This window comes from Macaca thibetana, chromosome 13 (genome assembly GCF_024542745.1).
Source record: "Macaca thibetana thibetana isolate TM-01 chromosome 13, ASM2454274v1, whole genome shotgun sequence".
In the NCBI taxonomy this organism is placed as follows: domain Eukaryota; kingdom Metazoa; phylum Chordata; class Mammalia; order Primates; family Cercopithecidae; genus Macaca; species Macaca thibetana.
Window position 1 is genome coordinate 59,910,050 of NC_065590.1, and position 26,576 is coordinate 59,936,625.

The window sequence follows — 26,576 nt, forward strand, 5'->3', positions numbered from 1 at the left end:
GGGCCCTCTGCTGGAGCCCCACCTGGGACACAAGCCATGGCTCATTACCTGCTTTATCTCATTCAGTCCTGTCCTCATAACTACTTTTTTTTTTTTTTTTTTTTGAGATGGAGTCTCGCTCTGTCCCCCAGGTTGGAGTGCAGTGGCGTGATCTCGGCTCACTGTAACCTCTGCCTCCCGGGTTCAAGCAATTCTCCTGCCTCGGCCTCCTGAGTAGCTGAGATTACAGGCATGCACAACCACGCCCGGCTAATTTTTGTATTTTTAGTTTCACCATGTTGGTCAGGCTGGTCTTGAACTCCTGACCTTGCGATTCACCCGCCTTGGCCTCCCAAAGAGCTGGGATTACAGGTGTGAGCCACCGCACCTGGGTCACAACTTCTTTTTAGGTATCCCCATCTTAGATAAGGAAGCAGAGCCCAGAGACTGATAACCTCGGGTGATGGCATAGTTAACCAGTCAGGCAGGTTCTGATCAGAAGTAGAATCCACTAAATGGTTCTAATGAGGTTTTTGCTTAGGCAGAGGTAGGGTTAGGAAACAAAGCTGATGGGGTACCCAGACTAGCAACAGCAGGAAGCTCTTACCACCTGTTGTGCCGAACCCCCCATTAAGCTTAATAGGCGAGGCACCAGGCTCAAGAGGCGGAAGAGACCTCCAGCCAGCAAATAAGACAGGAGGTTTTTTTTTTTTTTTTTTTGAGACGGAGTCTCGCTCTGTCACCCAGGCTGGAGTGCAGTGGCCGGATCTCAGCTCACTGCAAGCTCCGCCTCCCGGGTTCACGCCATTCTCCTGCCTCAGCCTCCCGAGTAGCTGGGACTACAGGCGCCTGCCACCTCGCCCGGCTAAGTTTTTGTATTTTTAGTAGAGACGGGGTTTCACTGTGTTAGCCAGGATGGTCTTGATCTCCCGACCTCATGATCCGCCCGTCTCGGCCTCCCAAAGTGCTGGGATTACAGGCTTGAGCCACCGCGCCCGGCCTGACAGGAGGTTTTATTAGGGGGTTACATACATGGGAGAGAGTCCCCTGACAATGGGCTGGACAGGAGAACTGCCTTACATATAGAAATGGTCCAGCGGCTGCGGGATGGACAACATAACTGCATGACCCAGTGGCGGGGTCTGGGCAGGAAAATTGCAACTACCTGCTAACATCATGCAGTTTATATAGCATTTTCACCCTACCCCTAAAACCTCCACCTGACAACCTTCATTTAACCCAAAACTCAGGGCCTCAATCCTTTGTACATCTGTCTTCCATGGGACAGAATGGGACGGGGGCTCAGATGTTTGTCATACATAAGGAACAAATCTCTGGGATGACGACTCACAGATTCCCTAGCTCAGAACACACATGCAGGTGTGTCTGCCCTTCAGGGTCATTCTAAGGTTATCCTTAAATTATTACTCTCAGGCTGGGCATGGTGGCTCACGCTTGTAATCCTAGCACTTCGGGAGGCCAAAGCAGGCAGATCACTTGAGGTCAGGAGTTCGAGACAAGCCTGGCCAAAATGGTGAAACCCCGTCTCTACTAAAAATACAAAAAATTAGGCGGGCATGGTGGTGCGCACCTGTAGTCCCAGCTACTTGGGAGGCTGAGATGGGAGAATTGCTTGAACCCGGGAGACAGAGGTTGCAGTAAGCCAAAATTGCCTCACTGCACTCCAGCCTGGGTGACAGAGTGAGACTCCGTCTCAAAAAAAAAAAAAAAAAAAAAAATTACTACTCTTAGGTGCATTTACCCTCTATCACCACCAAGCCTAACAGGTCAAGGAGTGAAAAGAGTATAGCCAGAGATGAGGGGTGAGAATTAGTACCACAGGGTAGACCTAAGAGTCTCAGAGAGACATAGCCACTGCCAGGATCAGGCTCCAAAGCAAGGAGGGAACAGGAAAAAAAAAAAACCCTACCTCTCTTTTCTCTGCCTCTCCCATCCCTCCCATTCCTCCCATAGCCAAACCCATGCAGAAGCCAGAGCCCAAGGCAACCTGGGTGATGCATTCTAAAGAGATCGCTCACTTGGGCACAGAGCAGGGTAGACAAGGATGGGGGTTGTAGCAGGAGCATAACCAGTGTAGCGGTGGAGCTGGACTTTGAGCCATGAACTCTCTCTTTTTTTTTTTTTTTTTGAGATGGAGTTTCGCTCTTGTCGCCCAGGCTGGAGTGCAGTGGTGCGATCTCGGGTCACTGCAACCTCCGCCTCCCGGGTTCAAGTGATTTTCCTGCCTCAGCTTCCTGAGTAGCTGGGATTACAGGTGCATGCCACCACGCCCAGCTGACTTTTGTGTTTTTAGTAGAGATGGGATTTATCCATGTTTCAGGCTGGTCTCGAACTCCTGACCTCAAGTGATCAACCTGCCTTGGCCTCCCAAAGTGCTGGGATTACAGGCGTGAGCCACCACGCCCAGCCATGCCATGAACTCCTGGGAGTCCCAATGCTTTGCTGTGGTGGTTCTTTCAAGCCGAGACACCTTCCTACCATGCAGCACCATTGACTCAGGTGCAAGCCCTCTCAGAGATCCAGTCACTGGCCTAGCTCAGCTATGCATTGGAATGATCCTTTCCCCACTTTTTCCCTCCTCCTTGCTCCTGTAGGAATTTCTCCCAGATAATGAAATTGCCTGGGCCCAGACTTCTGGCCAGCTGGATCCCACCACAGCACTGACTGCTGATTCCACAGTTTTTGGGATTTGCGCTTACTTGGCCCTACGACGGATTCTGGAGAAAGCTCTTTCAATTTCTGACCAACCATCTCCCCTCCCCATCCTTCATCCCCATTAGTCCAGTGTTTCCATCCAAGCCTTGTATTTTTCTCTGCAGGTTTTGCAGCCCTTGCCATGAGTGACCAGTTGCTGGTAGTATTGCTGCTGCCTATTGCTATTCTGGGGTAGGGACTGAGGATGTGCTGTGATTACCCAGACCAGAAGGAAGCTCAGAAAGCACTGGTCCTCTCAGGTGGCACCTAGATCCAATGTGAGCCATGGGGGATGAGGGGTGGTTTAAGTGAAAAGCTTTGGAGTGGTGGTCCCTCTGATATGCCGGGAAATTACTTCCAGGCAAAAGAAACAGAGGAGAGTCAATTTTCTAATGTTACTGGTGCCATACCAACAAGGTGTCAGCTAGAAACCTGTCTCTGTCTCTGTCTCTGTCTCTGTCTCTCTCTCTCTCTCTCTCTTTCTCTCTCTCTCTCTCTCTGATTCTAGCCTGCAAAACCTGAGGACTGGCCTCAGGCTAGTCAGAAATTTGCCTGAAAACATCATTCCTTGGGGTGGTGGGACTTCTGGGTAAGCCAGTGTGATTTGAATTCCTGATTTCTTATACTCCCTTCTAACCAACCACCTGAATGCTGATCTCTACCAGCTGTGCCTTGCATTTCAATCAGCAGCCTTACAAAATAATGATGATGATGATGAGGAGGAGGAGGAGGAGGAGGAGGAGGATGATAGCCAACATTTACTGTTCTTTAGCTACTGTTCTAAGTACTTTACAAATACTAGATAATTTTATCTTCTTAACACTGTCATTACTCCCATTTTACGGATGAAGAAAGCAAGGCTTAAATAGATCACATGATTTGGTCAAGGTCATTCATGTCATAGAGCCTGAATCCAAATCCAGTGAAGCCTCCAGAGCCTAGGTTCTAACCATGACCCGGTGTTGCCTATTGATGGTACAGTGTAGGTTTTTTCTTCTTCCTTTTCCTTGTTTGGAAAGTCTTTATTGAATTATAATTGGCATACCATTAACTGCAAATATTTGAAAAATACAACTTTATGAGTTCTGACATACATACACCCATAAAACCATTGTTACAATCAAGATAATGAATATGTCTGTCATTCCCAAAAGCTTCCCTGTGCCCCTTGGTAGTCCATTCCTCACTCCCCACCCCATCCTGTTCCTAGGCAACCAATCATCTGTTTTCTGTCAGATTAATTTGCATTTTCTAGAGTTTTATATATGGAAGCAGACAGCATGTACTCTTTTTTTGTCTGGCTTCTTTCACTCAGCATAATTATTTTTAGGTTCATCCATATTGGTGCATGTATCAACAGTTCATTCCTTTCTATTGCTGAGTACTATTCTATCATATAGGTGTACTAAATTCGTTTATTCAACTCTTGATGGACATTGAGTTGTTTACAGTTTTTGGCTATTACAAATAAAGCTGCTATGAACCTTCAAGTGCAAGTCTTTTGTGCACATGTTTTCATTTCCCTAGGGTAAATATCTAGGTGGAGAATGGCTAGATCATATAGTAAGTATGTATATGTTTAATTTTGTGAAAAATGGCCAAACTATTTCCCTAAGTGGTCATGCCTTTTTATATCCCCACCAGCAGTGTATGAGGAGTTCCAGTTGCTCCACTTCCTCAACAACATTTGGTATAGTCTTTTTTTATCTTTTTTTTTTTTTTTTTTTTTGAGATAGAGTCTCACTCTTGTTGCCTAGGCTGGAGTACAGTGGCCTGAGCATAGCTCACTGTAGCCTCAACCTCCCAGCCTCAAGCAACCCTCCCACTTCAACCTTCTGAATAGCTGGGACTACCATGCCCAGCTAATTGAAAAAAAAAAATTTTTTTTTTAGAGACAGGGTCTCACTATTTTGTCCAGACTGGTTTCAAACTTCTGTGTTCAAATCATCTGCCCACCTCAGCCTTCCAAAGTGCTGGGATAACAGGCATGAGCCCCATGCCCAGCTGGTATAGTCTTTCTAATTCTAGCCATTCTAGTATAAATATAGTAGTTTCTCATCCAGGTTTTAATTTGCATTTCCCCCAATGACTAATTATGTTAAGCTACCTATTCATGTGCTTATTTGCCATTTTATATCTTCTTTGGTGAAATGTTTGTTAAAATCTTTTTGACTGCTTTTTAAAAATTAGGTTGTCTTCTTATAGAGTTGTAAGAGTTCTTTATATATCCTGGAACAAGTCTTTTGTCAGAAATAGATTTTGCAGCTTTTTATATGTCCCACCTTTTCATTTTTGTAACAATGTCTTTTGAAGAACAAAAGTTTTAAATTTTGAAGTCCAATTTATTGATTTTTAAATAGTTCAGGCTTTTTTTTTTTTTCCTGACGAATGCTTGAAGAGAAGGCATTCTCTGTTTTTTGTTGTTGTTGTTGTTGTTGTTGTTGTTGTTGTTTTTTGAGACAAAGCCTCACTCTGTCTCCCAGGCTGGAGTGCAGTGGCACTATCTCAGCTCACTGCAACCTCCGCCTCCCAGGTTCAAGCGATTCTTGTGTCTCAGCCTCCTGAGCAGCTGGGATTACAGACATGAACCACCATTCCCAGCTAATTTTTGTATTTTTAGTAGAGATGGGGTTTCACCGTGTTGGCAAGGCTGGTCTCTAATTCCTGACCTCAAGTGATCCACCTGCCTTGGCCTCCCAAAGTGCTGGGATTACAGACATGAGCCACTGTGCCCCCCCCCTTTTTTAAAAATTGTGATAAAATATGCAAAACTTTTAAAATTTACCATTTTAACCTTTTTTTTTTTTGAGATAGAGTCTCACTCCTGTTGCCTAGGCTGGAGTGCAGTGGGACTGGCTAATTGTTTGTGTTTTTAGTGGAGACAGGGTTTCGCCATGTTGCCCAGGCTGATCTCAAACTCCTGGGCTCAAGTCATTTGCCCAACTCAGCCTTCCAAAGTGCTGGGATTACAAGCATAAACCACCATACCCAGCCTCATTTTAACCATTTTTAAGCGTACAGTTTGGTGGCATTAAGTATATTCACACTGTTGTACTTCGTGCTTTTTAAATTCTTTTGAAGAATTTTTGCCATATCCATGGTCACTAGGATTTTCTCTTATGTTTTCTGTCAAAGTATATAGTTTAATATTGTTAGCCTTTATAGATCAATTTTCTTTTTTTTTTTTGAGATGGAGTCTCACTCTGTCATCCAGCTTCCGCCTCTAGGTTCAAGTGATTCTCAAGCTTCAGCCTCCCAAGTAGCTGGGACTACAGGTGCGTGCCACCACACCCAGCTAATTTTTGTATTTTCAGTAGAGATGGGGTTTCACCATGTTGGCCAGGCTTGTCTCGATCTCCTGACCTCAAGTGATCCACCTGCCTCAGCCTCCCAAAGTTCTGGGATTACAGGCGTGAGCCAGTATGCCCGATCAGCCTCTACAGATCAACTTCAAGTTAATGTTTACATATGGAATGAGGTAATGATTGATATTCCTTTTTGCATATGACTAAACACTTATTCCTGCACAATTTGTTGAAAAGATTATCCTTTTCCTAATGATTTACATTGACACCTTTGTCAAAAATCAATTGGCTGTTTTAAAAACTATTTTCCAGGTTTGCTTTCAACAGGTTGCCTTCTGATTTCCACATAGCGTCTTCCTAGATGGACTCTTCACCTATCACTCTGCTCTGACCTGGCTCCCAAGCTTTCCTTGCTGTCTTACAGGTTTCTAGTGATACTTTCCAGTCTTACCTAATCCCCTGCCTATCCCCTAATCTGCATTCAGCCTTGCTCCAGTCTTCCTTGTCTGGGCTCTGTGCCCAGCACCTGAGCGAGCCTTGTTGCTGCCCACAGTCCTGATGCCATCAGAATCCTGGAGGGCAAAAGCTGCAGTTAGGTCCTGCTCAGGGCCCAGGGAGCTCCAGCACAGCTGTCTTTCCCTGCCTGTTACCCAGGAAACCCTGACACTGGGGACCAGAGATCCAGCCATTGTAGCAGTGACCTGGCTGCCAGGCTGTCTCAAGACCTTACTAGTTATTGTGACCATGTCAGCCCAGTTGTGAGCCCCCATTAGAGCCAGAAATGAGATTTGGTCAAAGGAATATTGATAGATAAAACTGAACAAGGAGAATGAACAGCCTTGTAGACCAATGTTCTCTCACATGGAAAGAAAACTTTTTAAAGTATATCTGTTTATGGATAGCACTACAAAGTCTCCGTATCTTTATATGATTCAGAGGCAAAATGACCACAAAGGATGATCTGTACCAATCAGACATCATGTCTGATGAACAGAACCTTGGAGAAGCCTTGAAATGACTTCCTTACATTGTTTAGACTTCTCTCCCGAAGGGGGCAGGCAGTCCCCCTAGTTTTGCTCAAGCTTGTTGGGAGACATCACGCTGTATCCATCAGGGTAGATCCTGGGAAACTGATCTCAACAAGAACCATGCAGCTTGCCTCCCAGACTGCTTCACGTTCAGACCTCAAAGCAGCCTGCAGAGGGGAATATCTTCTAGAAGGATTTTATTTTGAATTCAGCTGAAAGAGGGTACTACACAGAATATCAAAGGTGAAGCTGTATTGCATTTTTCACAAGGAATAAAAAGCAATCCCTGTGGTCAGTACATGTGCAGGGGAGCATTTGAGGGAGGCTATATCCTAGCACAAATATTCCTCCATGCCCAAGAGGCTGGTAGGACAGATGAATGAATGTGTTGTTGTGCCTAGGCACTGGGCTGAGTTGTTTTTATAGCCACTAGACCTACTTAGACTGTTGCCTTTGTGAACCAAAAGCTCCAGGTTGGGAGGTTAGACATGGAATCAGGGGTTTTATTTTGGTGGTGTTCTACCTGGTTCATTCAGGGATAACCGTATTAACAGTAAGTTTTAACCAAAGTCACCACCGCCCTGGGCAGAAAACCACACACTCACTCTTCTGGAAATGCATGCAGCCTGATTCTCTTGTGGGTTGTGTTGAATGGAGAGAGAATACCTGGATGTGAGGGTTACAGAGATATGAGAAAGAAGTGGGGCATGGATTAGCATCATTATACACTAATTAACCACCTGTCTATGAGTCTTCTAGAATAAAGTAAACCAGGCCGGGCGCGGTGGCTCACGCCTGTAATCCCAAGACTTTGGGACTGCTGAGGTGGGAGGATCACCTAACATCAGAAGTTCCAGATCAGCCTGGCCAACATGGTGAAACCCTGTCTCTACTAAAAATACAAAAATTAGCCAGGCATGGTGGCGTGTACCTGTAATCCCAGCTACTTGGGAGGCTGAGGCAGGAGAATCGCTTGAACCTGGGAGGTGGAGATTGCAGTGAGGCAAGATCGAGCCACTGAACTCCAGCCTGGCCGACAGAGCGAGATTCTGTCTCAAAAACAACAACAACAAAAAAAAAAAACCAGAAAGCAAACCAGGGATAGTCTCTTTCCAGGTCCACTCTTGGGAACAGAAGTAAATCAAAGAGGCTTATGCTAGAGCTTGACTCTGACATTTCAGGACTTTAGGGACTCTCATCTCTACTCAGGCTCTTCATGGTAAATAAAGTCTTACTAAAAATGAAGCATTTTAGGACATAGTTCCTGATGTGCCCAAGTTTCAGGCTATACTCACTGGTTAGGACATAGTTCCTGATGTGCCCAAGTTTCAGGCTATACTCACTGGTAGGCAGATTAAGCAGAGGCTTTTGTGGTTTGGAATCCAAATGGTGTTATGAAAAAAGCATATTCTTTAGAGTCAGATATATCTGAACTGAAATCCTAGTTCTGCACCTATCATCTGAGCAAGTTTGGAAAGTCACTCAATTTTGTTTCTTTGTCTATTAAATGAGGTAATACCTGTCTCATAGGGTTGTTACAAAGATTATTACTTTTTAAAAATAGTAGCTACTTTGAATTGAATATTTGCTATGTGCCAGACACTGTGCACAACACATGTATTAAATCATTTAATCTGAACTCACTATTTAAATGGTATAATATTTGCAAAGTGCCTGGCACACGGTAAGGTACACAGTAAGTGTTCAGTAAATGGCAGCTGGTGCTATTGTAATATTTCAGAGATACAAAGATGGGCTTCTTGCTCCTCTTACTCTCCTCTTCCCCAGACAGTTGATACCTAAACTGAGAAAGGTGGTCAAAAACATAATCATCTCTGGAAAAGAGAAACCACTGGCATTGAAATGAATCCCAAAGTATAAATGACTAATAATATAATCTGTCCTGACAGTGAGTTTTGATAGGGCAAGGAGGTGAGGAAAGGTGAAGAGGCAGAGGTGGGGAAAAAAGATAAACACTGAAGATAAACTTTGCCAGCCCCGCCTAAAACATTCTGCTGCAGTAGACTTAAGGGGTTGCAAAGTGAATTTTCATGGGTCAGTAGGAGATTTTCTGTACATTTGTTTTTTAGGTCTAATTGAGTGGAGAATGGAAGGGGAGGTCAGAGAGAGCTCAGGGAAATTCTGTTTCTGCATCGTTAAATTTTGGGCAGCACTTGAAATCAGGGAGATAGAATTTCCTGAGCCTAGGGGAATCTCTGTGGGAAGTCCAGGGACAATGAGCAAAATCTATCTCAGAGCGATCTCTGGCTATTTCAGTTCACTTCCTTTCACCTTGGGGATAGTATTACCCAGGAGTAGGGACCCTAAGACCTTCAAATGGGTCTGTGGCTGGCACGAGCTATTCTTCAGATGCTTGCCACAGGCCCCACACTCAGGCTGAGCTTCTTATAAAAATATCCTGGTTTTCTGTTTCCATAACTTATAATGTGCTTCTTCCAGGAAGCAAACACCTTCAAGGGCAATTAGTAGAAAACTTGCAGAATTCTCCAATGCAAGGCAGTATTGAAGCAAAGTGAAACACTTCTGAGAAAAGGTTCTGGGGAATTTATGTAATGAATCTCCAAAGACATATTTATATGTTTATGCACTTTTTTTTGGTTTCCTTGCTTCTCTCTGATTTTAAAAATTATTATTTTTGTATATATCAAAATAGCCTTTGAGTTTCACTTCTAGAAACAAACATTTTAAAGTGATTGTTTCTTACGGCTGCAGTAAAAAACAACACAAGGTAGATCCCTCAAGTGTTAAAAGCATCTACCCAACATTCCAGGGAATGTCAGAAGAAGTGTATGTTAAGGGTAGCATGATGGAAAGCAGGATAAAGTGCCAGGCTGCTCAGTTCATATTTGGTCGCTCATTCATTCATCCATTCATTCATCAAATCTCAATTGATTAATTTTTTTTTTTTTTTTGAGACAGGGTCTCACTCTTTCACGTACAGTGGTGCAATCATGGCTCAATGAAGCCTTGACTTCCCGGGCTCAAGCCATCCTCCCATCTCAGCCTTTTCAAGTAGCTAGGACTATAGGCATGGACCACCATGCCTGGCTAATTAAAAATTTTTTTTTGTAGACACAGGGTCTCCCTATGTTGCCCAAGCTGGTCTTGAACTCCTGGGCTTGAGCAATCTTCCTGCCTCAGTCTCCCAAAGTACTAGGACTATAGGCATGAGCCACTGTGCCCAGCTGTGAGCACCCATTTTGTGCCACACACTCTGCTGGATGCTGGGGATATAGCAATGAGCAAAACAGACGAAACTCCCTGCCCTCATGGAGCTTACTTTCTAGTTGGGGGAAGCATGGGCAGAGGCTCAGAAGTGTGAACGTGCCTGGAGTGCTGGAGGAGCAGCAAGAGTGTGTGGCTGGGGCAGAGGGTCAGACAGAGAGAGCAGCAGGAGAGAAGGTCAGGGAGTGACAGGGTCAGACCATGTGGGCCACGAAGGTCATAGTCAGGGTTTTGTCTTTACTCTGAGTGAGGTGGGGAAGCTACTAGGAGAATGTGAACAGAAGAGAGGCATGGTCCCACCTACATTATAACAGAATGCCCCTGGTTGCTACGTGAAGGGCACAAGTGGAAACAGGACCTTCAAGGAGGCTGCTGCAATAGTCTGACTGGACACAGTGGTGCATGCCTGTAGTCCTAGCTACTCAGGAGGCTGAGGTGGGAGGATCACTTGAGCCCAGAAATTCAAGGCTGCAGTGAGCTGTGGTTGGATCACTGTACTCCAGCCTGGGTGACAGAGGGAGACCTCATCTCTATTAAAAAAAAAAAAGTCTGGGCCAAAGGTGATGTTGATTTGGACCAGGGCTGTGGCAGTGGGAGTGATGAGAAGTGTAGTTTGAGTCCTGGACATTTTTTCAAGATGGTGCTGGTAAGATTTGCTGACAGACAGGATGTGCAGTGCTTCCAGATCCTGACCTAGTGTACAGTGTTTTCATTTGATGGCAAATATGGGACCTCCAGGGTTTTTTTGGCATCAAGTATCAGACCCTGCTCACACAAAGTTAGAAATGGGGATTTCTCTGGAAGGACATGCGATGTCTCACAGACAAGAAGGAAAAGCAGTTTTAAGACTTGGCTTGGAAATGATAATGTGGGATCTTACTACAACAGCAACCAGCAGGCCTACCTTAGGCCACATCATCAGTGGTCATTGCTGAATGGAGCCACCCAGATAGGGGAGTAATGCTTCCTATAGGCAAACTGGGATCAAAAGAAAGAGGGCCAGTGGGTGTTAGACAGGCAAAACCCGCAGATGTTTAGACTTCATTCCAGTTTAGAGCTTAAGAGATAAAAGAAACAGAGGCTCAAGTTTTGATCAATCACAAGGTAGACAGGGGAGGAAATCATCTGGCTTCCCCTGAGCTGTGTTGAGAAAAGAGTCCTGGCCCGGAGGGTCATGCATCTGGTCTGAGCTCTGCTGCTCACTACCTGTGCTACTTCAGGCCAGCGGCTTAACTTCTCTGGCCTTGGGCTCATAGTGGACCAGAGTAAAAGCTGCAAACCTTGTCTTCACCAAGGACCACTTTGATGATTTCTCCCACTCACCTCCCACTCACCTCCCTCTCTTCCCCAATAAACACATTAATTCATGGCTTTATCCTGTAGAAATGTACAATATGCATGAGACTTCTTGAAATGTTGCGATCAGAGGAAGAGCGATTTGAAGCAGGAAGTGAATGGGCAAGGCAGGAGGAGGAGCACAAATGACAGAGCACTGCAATATTTTATAGGTAGGATTAGGAAAATCTTCATGTTCTCTCCTATTGTTCACTTTCTGACCTTATTGAGGCCAAAGAAACTGTGTCCTCTGAAAGGTTTGATCCACCCAGGGTTTTCTGAGCGTCAAGATACCATTCGTTACACTGTCACCTTGAATTCCCCACTGGGGTTGCTGCACAGGCTGTAGATGTGAACGCAGCAAATTGCACCGGGTTGCTCCTCCATCCACACTGAGCACTCCCTCCCAAGCGGCACCCTCCTCCCTAGCACTTATGCCCACTTACATTTCATACCAGCCTATTTAGCACTTGATTACATATTGCTTTGAATTGTTCCCCAGCCCACTCAGATCAGAGCCTCCCACCTTCCAGCCCGCCCACTCCTAACTCCCAGTGTGCTAGATTTTCAACCTCCTCAAAACCTGTAGTCTCTTTCCCCTGCCATTTTTCTGTCACTGCATCAGAACCTTCCCCCCACTTCTTCATTTCCTTCTCTACTTCACCTATGCTTCCTGGGCCATCTCATCACTCTCCTTTGCCTAAGCCCTCCCTCGCCTCCGCCTTTGCCCTGCTGCTGCTCCGGTCTGGCTGCAGCCCAGCCTTATCAGGCAGCTCTTCCTACATTCTGACATCTGGGCTCCTGGGCTCCTGAGCTCTGCTGGAGAAAATCACAGCCCACGCAGATTGGCGCTACTACAAAGTCATCATCTGCACAGCCTAGTGGGCTGCTGAACAGCCTGGAAACACTTCTTAGTGTCCGTGTCAGCAAACCTCCCCCTTCTCCACTATGGCCCTTCTAAGTGTTTCCCACCCTTTGAGCTTTGCTGAGAAAATAGAGGCCATCAGGTAGGAATTCCCTTGTTTATATGCACCCACTTCTCTGCCCCACCAAGAAACATATGCTTCCCTCCAGCGTTCCTACCTTCCTCCAAGCTGAGAGGCCGTGCTACCTCCTACCTGTCCAAAGGCAGCCCCCTCCTGAAAGCTCTGCAGCCTTGGCAGCTTGGCTTCATGTATTCTCCTCTCACTCTCCTCTACCTTCCATCTCTCTCTAGTTCATCTGATCTTTCTCCTGAGCAAGTAAACCTTCCCTCTCTACCATCCTGTGCCTCTTCTCCTTCCCAGCTCTATTAGTCCATTTTCACACTGCTGTAAAGAACTGCCCGAGACTTGGTAATTTATAAAGGAAGGAGGTTTAATTGACTCACAGCTCAGCATTGCTGGAGAAGCCTCAGGAAACTTACAATTATGGCGGAAGGTGAAAGGGAAGTGAGGCACCTTCTTCACAAGGCAGCAGGAAGGAGAAGAGTGAACAAGCGAAAGTAGAAGAGCCCCTTATAAAAACCGTCGGATATCGTGAGAATTCACTCATTATCACAAGAACAGCATGGAGGAACCAGCCCCATGACTCAGCTACCTCCACCTGGTCTCTCCCTTGACATGTGGGGATTATAGGGATTACAACTCAAGATGAGATTCTGCATGGGGACACAGCCGAACCATATCACCAGCCAAATGATGGTAGAGCAAGTTTGGTGAGGCACAGCCTGCTATGACAGTAAAATGCACAAAGGACAAGAGTGACCCTCTCATTGTCCAGTCTGTGGCCACTTTCAGCTCCTGCCTTACTTAGGACACCCTTTTTTTGAGACAAGGTATCATTCTGTTGCCCAGGCTAGAGTGCAGTGGCACAATCACAGCTCACTGTAGCCTCAAATTCCTGGGCTCAAGTGATTCTCTTGCCTTAGCCTGCTGAGTAGCTAAGACTACAGGAGTACACCACCAAATCTGGCTGATTTTCTAATTTTTTTGTAAAGATGGAGTCTCATTTCATTGCCCAGGCTGGTCTCAAACTCCTGGCCTCAAGTGATCTTTCCACCTAGGTCTCCCAAAGTACTAAGATTATAGGTGTGAGCCGTAGCATCTAGCTAAGAAATGATGCTCTTGACCCTGTTCTCATCTTGATTCTCTCCCCTCTCTTGACCCCTATGATGACACTCTGTTCTCCTGCTCCCCCTCTGTATTCCAATTGTAGCCTTTGCCTCTTCTCCCTGGCACTCTCCTGCTGAGGCTCCTTCAGGCACTGGCCTCCACCTCCTGGGTGAAATCCAGGTTCCTTCGGACAGCAGACAAGGGCCTCTGCCATTTGGCTTATCCACATGATTTACCCTCCTTCTCCACTGGCTATATCCTCTCTCATCTCTGTGACTTTGTGCATTTCTTTACTCTGCTTGGAATGCCCTTTGTGCCTCTCTGCCACCTCACTGGGAGAACTCCTATTCATCTTTAGTGATCAGCTCAGGTGTTGCCTCATCCTCTAATAATAATAGTAATAATAATAATAATGCCTCATCTGAATTTCCAAAACGCCCTGAGAGTGTCTTGATCTTAGCACTTATCACATTAAATAGAAATGATCTATTAACCTGTGTGTGCTCCACTAGTCTGTCAGCCACGCTCAATGCCTGGCAAAGCTTGGCATGCAATTAAATGCTCAATCCATGTTTACTCATTGAATGAATGAGTCAATGTTCAGTTGTCCTTCAGTATAGGTGGGGGATTGGTTCCAGGACCCCCCACTGACACCAAAATCACAGATGCTTGAGTTCTTTATATAAGATGGGTAGTATTTGCATATAACCTATGTAATCTTCCTGTTTACTTTATATAATTTCCAGATTACTTATAATACCTAATACAATGTAAATGCTAGGAAAATAGTTATTATACTGCATTGTTTAGGGAACAGTGACAAGAAGAAAAATCTGTACACGTTCAGTACAGAATGAAACTATCCATGTTTTCTTCCAAATATTTTCAACCCATTTGTGGTTGAATCCACAAACGTGGAACCCACAGACACAGAGGAACAACTGTATTTTGTTATTGTTCCCAGCGTGGCTACTCCTGGGCAATGAATGTGATCAGTCTTCTCAGAGCATTTTTATGTGGTAGATATATTTTCTTATTGTGATTAAAACACATGTAATGCAAAATTTACCATTGTAATCATTTTAAAATATAAATCCAGTGACATTTAGTACCTTCAGAATGTTGTGCAACCACCACCACTTTCTATGTCCAGGACATTTTTATCCCTATACCCATTAAGCAGTCATGCTCCATTCCTCCATCCCCTGGCAATTACTGATCTGCTTTCTGTCCCTATAGATTTGCCTATTCCAGATTTTTCATATAAATGGAGTCATATATGTGACCTGTAGTGTATGGTTTCTTTCACTTAGCATAATGTTTTCAAGGTTTATCCGTGTTTTAGCATGTCTCAGTACTCTTTCTTCTATTTATTTATTTATATATATATATTTGACATAGAGTCTCCCTCTGTCACCCAGGCTGGAGTGCAGTGGTGTGATCTCAGCTCACTGCAACCTCCGCCTCCTGGGCTCAAGCCATCTTGCCTCAGCCTCCCCAGTAGCTGGGACTACAGGCATGCACCACCATGCCCAGCTGATTTTTGTGTTTTTAGCAGAGACAGGGTTTTGCCATGTTGGCCAGGCTGGTTTTGAACTCTTGGCCTCAAGTGATCTGCCCACTTCGACTTCCCAAAGTGCTGGGATTACAGGCATGAGCCACCACACCTGGCCTATTTACTTTTGCCCACGATCACTAGACACTGTTTTACTTTTTCTCTCTTTATTATTTTTTGTGATCAAGCACTTCTTTTTATGACTAAATAATATTCCATTGGATGGCTCTACCACATTTTGTTTATTCGTTCATCAACTGATGGACATTTAATTTGTTTCCACTTTTTGGCTGTTAAATAGTGCTGCTATCAACACTTGTGTACAAGTGTCCATTTAAACACCTATTTTCAATTCTTTTGGGTATATATCCAGGAGTAGAATTGTTGGGTCATATGGTAGTTCTATATTTAATTTATCAAGGAACTGCCACACTGTTTTCTACAGTGGCTGCACCATTTTACACTTATATTACCATATACATTACATAAGGGTTCAACCTCTCTACATTCTTGCTAACATTTGTCATCTTCTTCTTTTTTCTTTTTTTTTTTTTTTAGTATAACCACCCTAGTCAGTATGAGTGGTAGATATATTTGAGGCATATGCTTAGTTTAAATGACTCCTCTCTGTAAGTGCCTTACTACCATCTGTAGAAGGTGGCTCCCACAGTTATTTACACACAATGTGACGCTGACCTCTGGTCATAGTTGACTGGATCATGGATGGATTCCTGAGCCAATTTGGGTCAAATATTTTTTTCCACGGGAGTCTGTATTTGAGTAGGGGTGTGGGGGATAGACCTGGTTCGTATGGCTAAAATATGAACTTGGGAGCTATGGGTAAGCATCTTTGCTCCCTCAGGGGAACAGATCAGCAGAGGGAACTCCTCAGGAAAAAGACAAACACAAATACTCAAGAGAGAAAAGGAAATGAAAGATGGACAGAGTACATATCCCCCTGAATTCTGACAGTTTGCAAATTCCCAGTTCTAGTCCTTTCTTAAGCCTGACTGCATTCTTGTTTTAGGGCCTATAACTTGCCCTTTTACCCTGTTGTGGCTAAGTCAATGCCAGGGAATTTCTGTTTCTTGAAAATAATAGAACCCAGGGCAACAACTCATTGCTACTCACAACCTACTTAAGAAGGCCCGGAAACTGTTGGTCAAAGCACAAGAACTATAAGGATGCTTTCATTTTTTGGCTCTAAAAATTATTTCTTGTGACCTCACCGGCCTTGCCTCTGCCCACCAACCCAGTGTAATTTGGAGGCAAATTCAGTGTTTTAATATCATCCAATATTCATGAGGCATCCTCAAGGGCAGGGTGGTCAGCACTTTGCCACCACCTTGATGTGTCTCTTGGCATCTGTTCTAGATTTTTTTCCTCTAATAGCAGAACTCTTTCATTTGGCTCACCAAGTGTCATGTTTTCTTGTTTCAGTTATCACTGTAAATTTTCCCACTCTTACAGAGCTCTTCAAGGGCAGGAAGGCAACACAGTTTAGAGGAAGGACATTAAACTGGAATTTCTGAAGGACCAAATTCTGCTCCTGTTCCTGCCACTAGCTTTGCTCTGTAATGCTGAGTAAATCATGAGACTCTATCTGTTTTCCCATCTGTGGAAGTGGGAGAGAAAAATAATACTTTCTCTGCCTACTTCACAGAGATGCAAGTTAAAATTAGGTCATGGATATGAACATTCTATGAAGCAAAAATATATAAATTGCTTTATCCATAATGGCAACGAACTCCTTTGTTTTCTATCCCACTCCCAGACATCAAGTTCAAGGGCCTCACTCAAAAATTACTTGAATTTAACTCCAGTTGATTAAAAAAAAAGGAGGGGGGGACCCTGTCTCTTCATCCATTTTTCTTGAACACTGATGAACACTTTTTTAAATTACAAAAAAAGATAACAAGAGACACAGATCCTGTTCTGTTCTAAGGCAAGTGAAATTCGTGCCATTTCTTTTTCTTTTTTTTTTTTTTTTTTTTTTTTGAGACAGAGTCTTGCTCTATCACTCAGGCAAGAGTGCAGTGGTGCAATCTTGGCTCAACGCAGCCTCCACTTCCCAGGTTCAAGAGATTCTCCTGCCTCAGCCTCTTGAGTGGCTGGGATTACAGGTATGCGCCACCACGCCTGGCTAATTTTTTTATTTTTAGTAAAGACGGGGTTTGGCCATGTTGGCCAAGCTGGTCTCAAACTCCTGGGCTCAATCCATCTGCCCACCTCGGCCTCCCAAAGTGCTGAGATCACAGGCATGAGCCATCGTGCCGGGCCTGTTGCCATTTCTTAATGACTGTATTTATTTCCCTGTAACCTCACATGCTATTTCCTAACACGTCTCCATCATGCATATTTCTCATTAACAGTGGTTTGCGAATTTGTCTGCACAGTGAAGAGCTTAGAAAATTCTGATGCCTGTGTCCCACCCCTGGAGATTGTGATGTAATTGGTCTAGGCCATGGCCTTTGGAAGTTTTAAAAGCTCCCTAACTGGTTCAAATGTATAGCCAAGTTTGGGAGTCACTGTCTTTAGAGTTCCTCTCCTTGTTAACAGATCTGATTCTCATCATCTTTGGGTTAATTCCCAACTAGGCTCTCACCTGAAGCATTTGCCTTTTAAATTGCTGTAAGGAAACAACAGAGGAGATTAATCCTAAATTCATCTTTTCTTCCTACTGCGATTGCCTTGGTCTTCATCACTTTAATTGAAATCCCTTTTGATAAATGCAGTGAAGCCATTAATGGAGGCTTCGCTTATTTGCATGCACATTTCCTGTTCTTCTGTGTCTTCCCACCAACAACTTAGTTATGATTTGCATACCTCTTTTTTTTTTTTTCTTTTCCAATTCAAATGGCCTCTCGCTGTACCTGAGTGGCTGGCTGGGTCTAATTGCTATCTTCATTTCTGTTTGGGCAAAATTTTCCTTTCTTCACTTAGGTCATCTCCACCTTCAGGATCTGGCCAGCCAGGTCGGCCAGCTTGTCCCAAGGGTTGCTTGGGCTACACCTTACACTGAGACATCTCACAATTTGGAGCTAGACTTGGTAAAGCCATTCTGCTCTTCTGTTGTTTATCCATTCCTGGCTGACTGGGGCCAGAGGAAATCTGCTGTTGATGTGGTAATATAAGTGAACCCTCTTAGAGGTCCATGGATGACGTGGTTGACCCCACATTGGCTTCAGTCAGGAGCTAGGGCAGATTCAAACCTGAGCACGCATTCCTTTGGGTCTTTTGAGCCACCCCCTGCCCTAGGGGATTGTGTGAGCTTCATCTCAACATGGGTCTGAATTCCTAAGTAAAAACTAGGACTGCTGTTTCACCCAGACCATCCTTCCTACACGCAATGTGTCACTGTCTATCATCTGCCTTGGCCCTCCAGGTTTATAACACTATCTGATTTCCAGGGACTGGAAAGGGGGTGGGAATGATAGAAGAATAGAGGCTTTCAGTTCAACAAACATTACTGAGTCCTGGGCTGTTTCAGGCCATATGGTGCCATGGCCCCATGACAGTCCTCATTCCCTCTCCTCTCCTCTCTTTGTCATTCACTCCCTCCCCGATTGGCTAGAGCCAGAGCACCAATCACAACCAAGGGTGAGAGTTCCAACTCACCTGTGCTATCAACAAAGGGCCAAAAATCATTCCCCCTCTCTCTCTTTTTAAGAACTTCTTAATTCTTTTAGTTGTTTAAGCTATTTTATTCTCTCTCTCTTTCCCTGAAGAAAGCAATTTTTATGTAAAAATATATTTTGAGGTATTTCAAAGAAATTTACCATTACCTTCTTTAAATTTTTATTTTTTATTTTGGTGGGTACACAGTAGATGTATGTATTTACAGGGTACATGAGATACTTTGATACAGGCATGCAATATGTAATAATCACATCAGGGTAAGCAGGGTATCCAACCCCTCAAGCATTTATCCTTGGTGTTACAGACAATCCGATTATAATCTTTTGGTGATTTTAAAATGTACAATTAAATTATTTTTGACTGTAGTCAACCTGTTGTGCTAGCAAACAGTAGATCTTTATTCATTCTTTCTATTTTGTACCCGTTAATCATCTCCATTTCCCCCTGACCCCCAACTACCCCTCCCAGCCTCTGGTAACCATGCTTCTGCTCTCTACCTCCATGAGTTCAATTATTTTAGTTTGTAGCTCCCATAAATATGTGAGAACATATGAAGTTTGTCTTTCTGTGCCTGACCATTACTTTAAATGACTGGAACATACTAGCATTTTCCCACTTTACTTTTGCTTTAGGGGCCCAGGATAAATCCACAAAGGCATATGATACCTGAGGCCACAGATTGAGTCCAACAAAGGTCTCTTATCTTATGTATTATTAATGCCATATCATGATGAATAATAACTGAACCTATTGAGCACTCTTACTACATGCTGGACACTATGCTAAGCCCTATTCATAATTAATTTTAGTGACTCCTTGCCCTACCTTATGAGGGGGGTATTATTTATTATCTCCATTTTACATAGGAGGAACTGAAGCCTAGGGAATTGAAAGCTTACTCCTCTAGTAAATGGAAGGGCTAGAACTCAGACCTAATCTGGCTACTGAAAAGTCTTAATCTCTACAGTTTTCTGAGATGATCTCCTTTTAGGAAAATGTTGTCTTTCAATGTCAATAGCAAAGGTTTCTCTGATTTTGAAAAGTGAGGCCTGTATAATTATTGGGTTATAAATATAAGGGATCAAGAGTTTCATGTACTTAATAGTCACTTGAAAAATAATTATCTATGGGTTGATTGACAAGCAGCATTTTGTGCATTCAGATTCTGGATAGGGTTCTAGATATTAGGAAATGATGGAGGGGAAGCCAATTTAGCTTCCTGGGGGTTCATACAGAGGCCCTTTTCAGCCACACCTGTGCCCTGTTGTTGCACATTCCAAACCTACTCTAAAAGGCTTCCTTATTTCACAGAGATCTAATATAAAAGTGATAGAGCTGAATGACAAGGCTAAGGAAGGCTTTTGAAGGAAAAGATAGCAATTTCAGAAAATGAATCCTGCGGTTTAGAAAGAAATCAGCCGAACTTATGATCTGAGCTCATTTTGTTCTGTTCTATTAAAGAAAAAGAAAAAGAGGAAGAAGAGAAAAAAATTGCTCTATCACAAAGAAAACAATTTCCTTAAACCTGGTGAATTACAGTCTATCTATGGAGCCTGCATCCCACTGAGATACCTAGACTTTCAGAGCCAAAAAGGGACATTTAAAGAAAGCTTTTTCATCTGAGTCCTGAATTTCACAAAAAGGAAACTGAGGCTCCAAAAGAGTCTGGAACCACACCACTAGTTAATGGAAACTCTCAGTTTTCCTCCCTTTTTTATCTTACCCCTTCTTCTTACTTTTGCTTTTTGAATGACAGGGTATTCACAGGCCACTGAAAGAAAAAATAAGATAATTTCTGGTTCTTCAAGAAAGGTCAGTGAGAGCTCTAAAACCTCTAGAAACAAGAGAGTCAAATTATTTAATCTAATTTCAAGAAACACCTTGATTTTATTAGCTGAGGGACTGAGTAAGGAGGCAAATCAAGATTTATTACTGCTTTCCATGAAAAAAGAGGAAAATGAATATTGGCTTAATGAGGGTTTGGGTCTGTAATTTAATTCCTCACCTCTAGAGAAACAACCCACAGAAAAAAGTTTAATGGATCCTATCAGTGATCTCTTGAGCAAGTAAGGAAAGGAGTCATCTGTCATTTCTCCAGGGAACTCTGGGTTCAAAGTTGCTTCTGTGGTATGGAAGTCTAGAAAAGAAGCAATCCATTGGAATCTCATTGGTCCAGAAAGCATGCCAAAAAAAGTGTTGTTGCTTCACCAGACCAGGTAACTAAACTTAGGAAAAATTCCTAACAAAGACTTAGCCAGTGATAGTAATATTAATTCCAGGGGAAGAGTTTGGAGGTGAGATGGAGACAAAGAAGGAAGGCGGAGATGTATCAATTCATTAAGTATTTATTGAGTGCCAACTATGTAGTAGACACCAAGAGATAAATAAAACCAGCTCTGTCCCTGGAAATGCTTGCAGATGAGTAGGAACTAGCAACAATGAAGGACCTTGTTCCCAGGATCCGGACACCAATATGCAAAACCATCCAACATCCCCAGCAGCTCATTTCCATTCTTAGACTCTTGTTCTGTTACATTTATTGGACAGTGCAGCTCACTCCTGTGGGCTACAAAACTCCCCAACTAATTAGCAGTGCACAGATGTTAACCTAGCACAGATGTTAACCTAGCAGCTGGGTGCTATACAAGGCACACATATCCAGCCAAAGTCTGAGGATGTTTAAAAGAAAAAAGAGAAATTCAGAGTCAACTGAGCATCCAGTTCTCTTCCCCAGATGTCATCAGTGCAAACAGGAAGCAGGGCTTGCCCCAGCCATGATCAGAAATTCAGCTCCTGAAGGCTGCTTCACTCTATCAAGACTTCAGCTGTTGAGGAAAGGGACTACTTACTTGTGTTAAAAAAAAAAAAAAAAAAAAAATTATCCACCATGGGATCTAATCCAGGCCAGTGCCAGTTGGATCGATCAACCTTTTAAAAATCGTTTTAGGATAAATATACAGCTATAGTCATGAATTAAAGATGTGAGGGAGAGAAAAATAGTACATAGCTTACAGTGGTTAACACTGGGTTTAAAACCAAAGTGTGATGCTGCATTAATCTTCTGGTTGAGGCCTAATAGGAATTGAGTAAATTTGTTTTAACCATTTCTATTCTGACAAACATTAAAGATTCTTGAGTTTTGTGGAAGACAAGAAGGAGAATGACTTAGGTGGGGATAGGAGAGGTAGGTGTGGCTAACTTAAAAAAAAAAAAAAACACAGAATTTTCTACCAAAGCTGTATATCTGATTGTTGAATATTAAATAATATTATTATTACAATATTAATATTGCTGGCCAATTTTATTCATCCTCTTACAGGTATATTTCCAAGTCATGAGTTCTTGTGTACATATAAGTGTAGAAGAGACAAACAGTGATACTCATAGCAATTAGGGTAGCTCTGTGATTCCCTAAGTGAATTACTCACTATTCTTCTGTATTTTTATAGGTAGAGTTATGCCAAAGACTTCAGGAACAGATTGGGGAGCAGGGCCAGCTTCATGTGCCTGTGACCAATGTAGTCACACAGGGCTCCACACTAAAAAGGGGTCCACAGAGGGCAATAGTGGAACACAGGCTAATCCCCACTGATGCAACACTTGGCATTTAGTGCTCTGCATTGCTATCTTCAAATTCTTAGTAATTTTATCTTTGAGTTTGTGTTCAGTAAGTGAAGCTCAATGGAACAATGAAGCATGTGCCTGGGGACTTTAAACCTTGACAATCCTGCCATCCTGGTTTCCTAGGACTTCTCATCTCCCCAGGATGGGTTACTGAGAGTCTGCCCTCTGTTTCCTGACATATCAGGCCGCACCCAGCCACCCCTTCCCCACCGGCCTCCCCTTCCCTACCCTAGCCCTGTGATTGCTGTCACTCTCCACCTGGGGTAACAGCCAGGCTGCATTAGTGGGGGGTGCCTGTGTTCCACTGTTGTCCTCTACTCCTGGCAGGGGCCTGGGCACAGGCACGGGGAAGGTTGGGTATGCACCCTCTGACATGCCGGGGTAGAGCAAGTTAGCAGCGGTCCCTGTCCTGGACTGGCAGTGCCACAGTGTATTTGGCTGGTGACTTGACGGAGCCCTCCCACCCATCCCTTATTCAAGTACCTGTGGCATCCTGGCATGGAAGCTATAGACTCTTGAGGAATCATCTATTGACCCCGGGTTGGGACAGTGGGCCTATGGGAAGGAGGAGATTGAGTTTCTTGCCCCAGCTAGGGCCTTAAATTTTCATTTTGCAATGGACCTCTTGGCAAGTGGTCAATTTCAAAGATTAGGGATGAGGCAGGGTGGAGAAAAGCCTACTACTTGATTAATACAATTTTTGTATGACATCTAGCTTGGTACCTAAGCTATTGGTAAACACATTAGAAGAATGGAAAATAAGTTCTTGCCCTTGAGGGGCTTATAATCTAGTTGAAAATAGATGAAATCAAAATAGATGAAACAATGAGATTTCACAAAGGAGGCAGAATGGAAGAGGGGTCTTGAAAGTAGGATTTAGTTGTGGAGGGAAGGGGGAAAAAGAGACCTGGTTAATGTACTGCAAAATATAGGGCTAGGCTGACTTGATGATCGTGGTATATGTTTTGGTTCAAGGCCAATTACAGCATGCTAGAGGGGAGGGTGATCCTGGTAGGAGAGGAAGCTGTAGGAACAGGCATGGTGGATGTGAACCACTGAGGACAGTGACTTGGCAGAATAAAGAGTGTGGGCCTAAGGTGGGCGATAGGCTGCATGGAGCCAAATCACAGATGGCAGAGAAAAGATAAAGGGTTCAGAGCCTCCCAGCTATGTACACTGAGGTACGGCAGGCTGCTACTGTACAACACAGCAGGCCACTCAAAGCTCTCCTTCTGAGACCAGCAAAGAAGGAACGAAAGGAATTGACCCTGTGCTTAAGCAAACCATGGAGTGAAGTGAAGTTTCACAGTGAGCTCAATGATGAGGGGGAAAAGCAAATATTCTCTGGTGAAGGTTGACTTAATTAACCATTTTAATAATTCATGAGTCTTTAAAATGTTTGCCAGAAGATTCAGAGCTCAGATTCTGCTTCTGGCGTTGAACTCAGGGTTTTCTCTATCGCAAATTGTGCTGGCTCATGCAACAATGGCAGCAGCATGCCTGGGAATGTAAGGCGCTTGCTCGGATAAACTGTGGACAGCTTTTATCCCTTGGGACTTCAAACCCTTCTGAGAATCTGATGAAACTACTGAACCTTTATCCTAGGAAAAATACATGCATGTACAAATTCAGGGCTTTGGAGACTCCCCTGAGGTTTGCCTTTGAACCCTAGCCTAAGAATCTCTGATTTAGGACCACCTCTAAGGGCTCTAACATTCTATGATTCTTTTTTAACCTACCCATAAGCCAGCCTTTCAAGATGTCACCTGAAAATGCAGTGACTTTTTGGGCTTGCAGGCAAGCAGCCTCATGTAGATGTTTGCAAAGTGAGAAATGCATAATGCAATATTTGTTCATTAGGCTGAAGCAATGTTAATGCAGAAAAGAGAACTGAATGAATCAAAAGCCATGAGTCAGCTGCCTCCTTAGCAGGTGGCGGAGAGGGAGGCAGCCTGCTGAAGCTGAGGGGGTGGGCTATAGAGTCAGACAGCCTGGGGCCCTCAAACCCCAGACAAGGTACTTTCTGGCTGTGGCTTGGGGGAGCAATTCAAGCTCTCTTAGTCTCGGTTTCCTCATTTGTAAAACAGAGCTAATAAGATGTACTCTATACCCTATGTTTTGAGGATGAACTAAGCCGAACTGTAAATCCTTATGCATAGTGCCTAGGCTACAGTAGTGCTCAGTAAAGGTACTTAACTCTCTTAATCTCACCCAGAAGGTGGAGGGGTGCTGTGAATTTGGGGACACTGTGTTGATTTAATGTTGGGGGAGGAAACAGACTCAGGAGTGGCTTGGCACTCTCTCAGAACTCCTGGATATATAGCCTCTCCCCTTCCCTCATTCCCCCAAAAGCTTCCCCTCCCGGAATGTGGGCCGGCTCAGGAAGCTAAAGAAGCACCCCTTGTTAACAGCCTTGGTCTTCTCCCCTCCTCAGCTGCTCAGGAGTGTGGAGGCTGCAGGAAACAATGGCAGGAGATCTGGGCTTTTTCTGGCTGCAGGCCTGACTGCAGCAGAGAAGGCAACAGAGAAGGAAAGAGAGAGGAAGAAAGAGTGAGAGAGAGACTGGCTTCTCCTCCATTTCTCAAGCAAGAAGGCTTGCCAGCACCGCCCACCATGGAGCTGCGGCTGGTCCTGGGGCGAATGCAGAGCTGAGCAGCATACAGCTCCCGTTCTCATAGACCTGGCAACTCTGACATGGAAGTAAGGCTTGCCCAAGGGCTGCACTGCTGGATGCATCCAGACCCTTCGATAAGGGGTCTGGGAGGGGAGGGGGCAGACAGTGAGGGCAGGATGGTAGAAAATGTGTTGACTCAGTGCCAGGCCCTGAGCTAGACACTTGACATGCACTAACTCTCATTCTCACAGCAACGCTCCAAGATAAATGCTGTTATCCTGCATGGTACAAGCGAGGAAACCGAAGCTCAGAGAGGCCAAGTGACTCCCTCAAAGGCAACAGCTATTAAGTGGTGCCATAGGATTTAAACCAGGTCTGCCTGTCTATGAAATACTTTTTTCCCCATTCCCCATACAAGCTTAGCTAGGTGAAAACAGGGAACCTCGATAGTCCTAAAACTCTGGGTCCTGTGAAGCCATTACCCAGTCACATGCAACGCTATGCAGAGTCCTGGCTCAGTAAATATTTGCCCCATGAATGGGAAGGAGAGAATGTGCCTTTCTTGGTTCTAGGCAGCTCTTGGCAGTTCACGTGCACTGTTTACCTTTCCTCCCACATTCCCCCGAGAGGAATCATCATCCCTCCCTTCCCTCGACTGAAAACAAGGCAGAGTGGAATGACCTGAAGTGCCTGGCTTAAATAGAGCCTATCTCAGACCTGCCCCACATGGCCACAGGTCTCCTTTCAAACAGCAACCTCCGTCAGAGAATCCCAGTTAAGAAAAATATCTCACATCGTTTAATAAGGCAGACTTGGGAGGAGTAAATGTTTTAAGGCCTTTGCAGTCCCAGTGTTGAGAAAGATTGTGTGTGTTCAGGCTCCTACAAGGGAAAGCATTTTGGATTTCCTGGGAAAGCTGGCATCCCAGAGGCTGAGAGGGGATCGGGGGAGGAAGGTCTGCAGCAGGCAGCAGCAGGGAGGTTTCAGCCCAGCTTGGGCCTCTGCCGAGGAGAAACCCTGCTGTCCTAGGGAATTTGCTGAGCAGAGTCTCTTGGCCTGATTTGTAGCTAGTGATGCGAATGCATTATCCAAAGCTGGGTGCCAAGCAGAGAGCAGAATGAGACCACCTCTCCATTCATTTCCAGCCATTGATTAGATGATGTTGATGAACTGTGATTTTTAAATGGAAACGGCTTTGTCATCATGATTTTTCAATACAATTCTAGCATGGCTCTTTATTTTCTAACCAAGGCCCTAGGCATCCTATTTAACATGTTGGGTATGACATGTTCCCCAGGGTCAGCTTTTTATTTCATTGCCATTTTAAGGGTATCAGAATATGTGCTAAGAATTTACATTTGAATAATAGATTTCTGGATGGTAAAATCCTATTATTTACATTTAGTAAAGTCCCTTTGGATATTAAGAACCAGCACAATATTA

At 44.2% G+C, this 26,576-nt stretch overlaps 1 protein-coding gene across 48 annotated transcripts in view; it reads left to right on the plus strand.

Annotated features, from left to right (window-relative positions):
• CALM2 (calmodulin 2) overlaps window positions 1-26,576 on the plus strand; it is a 1,210,617-nt gene that overhangs the window by 1,154,472 nt on the left and 29,569 nt on the right. Inside the window, exon 1 of one of the 48 annotated variants that reach the window (XM_050754926.1) lies at window positions 14,324-14,328. The exons of 45 other annotated variants lie outside the window; for them this stretch is intronic. The gene's annotated coding sequence lies outside the window, so the exon portion shown is untranslated. Of the gene's footprint in view, window positions 1-14,323; window positions 14,329-17,098; window positions 17,104-19,728; window positions 19,733-26,576 lie in introns of those variants that run through there. 2 more of the 48 variants (XM_050754939.1, XM_050754944.1) reach the window with 2 other exon arrangements.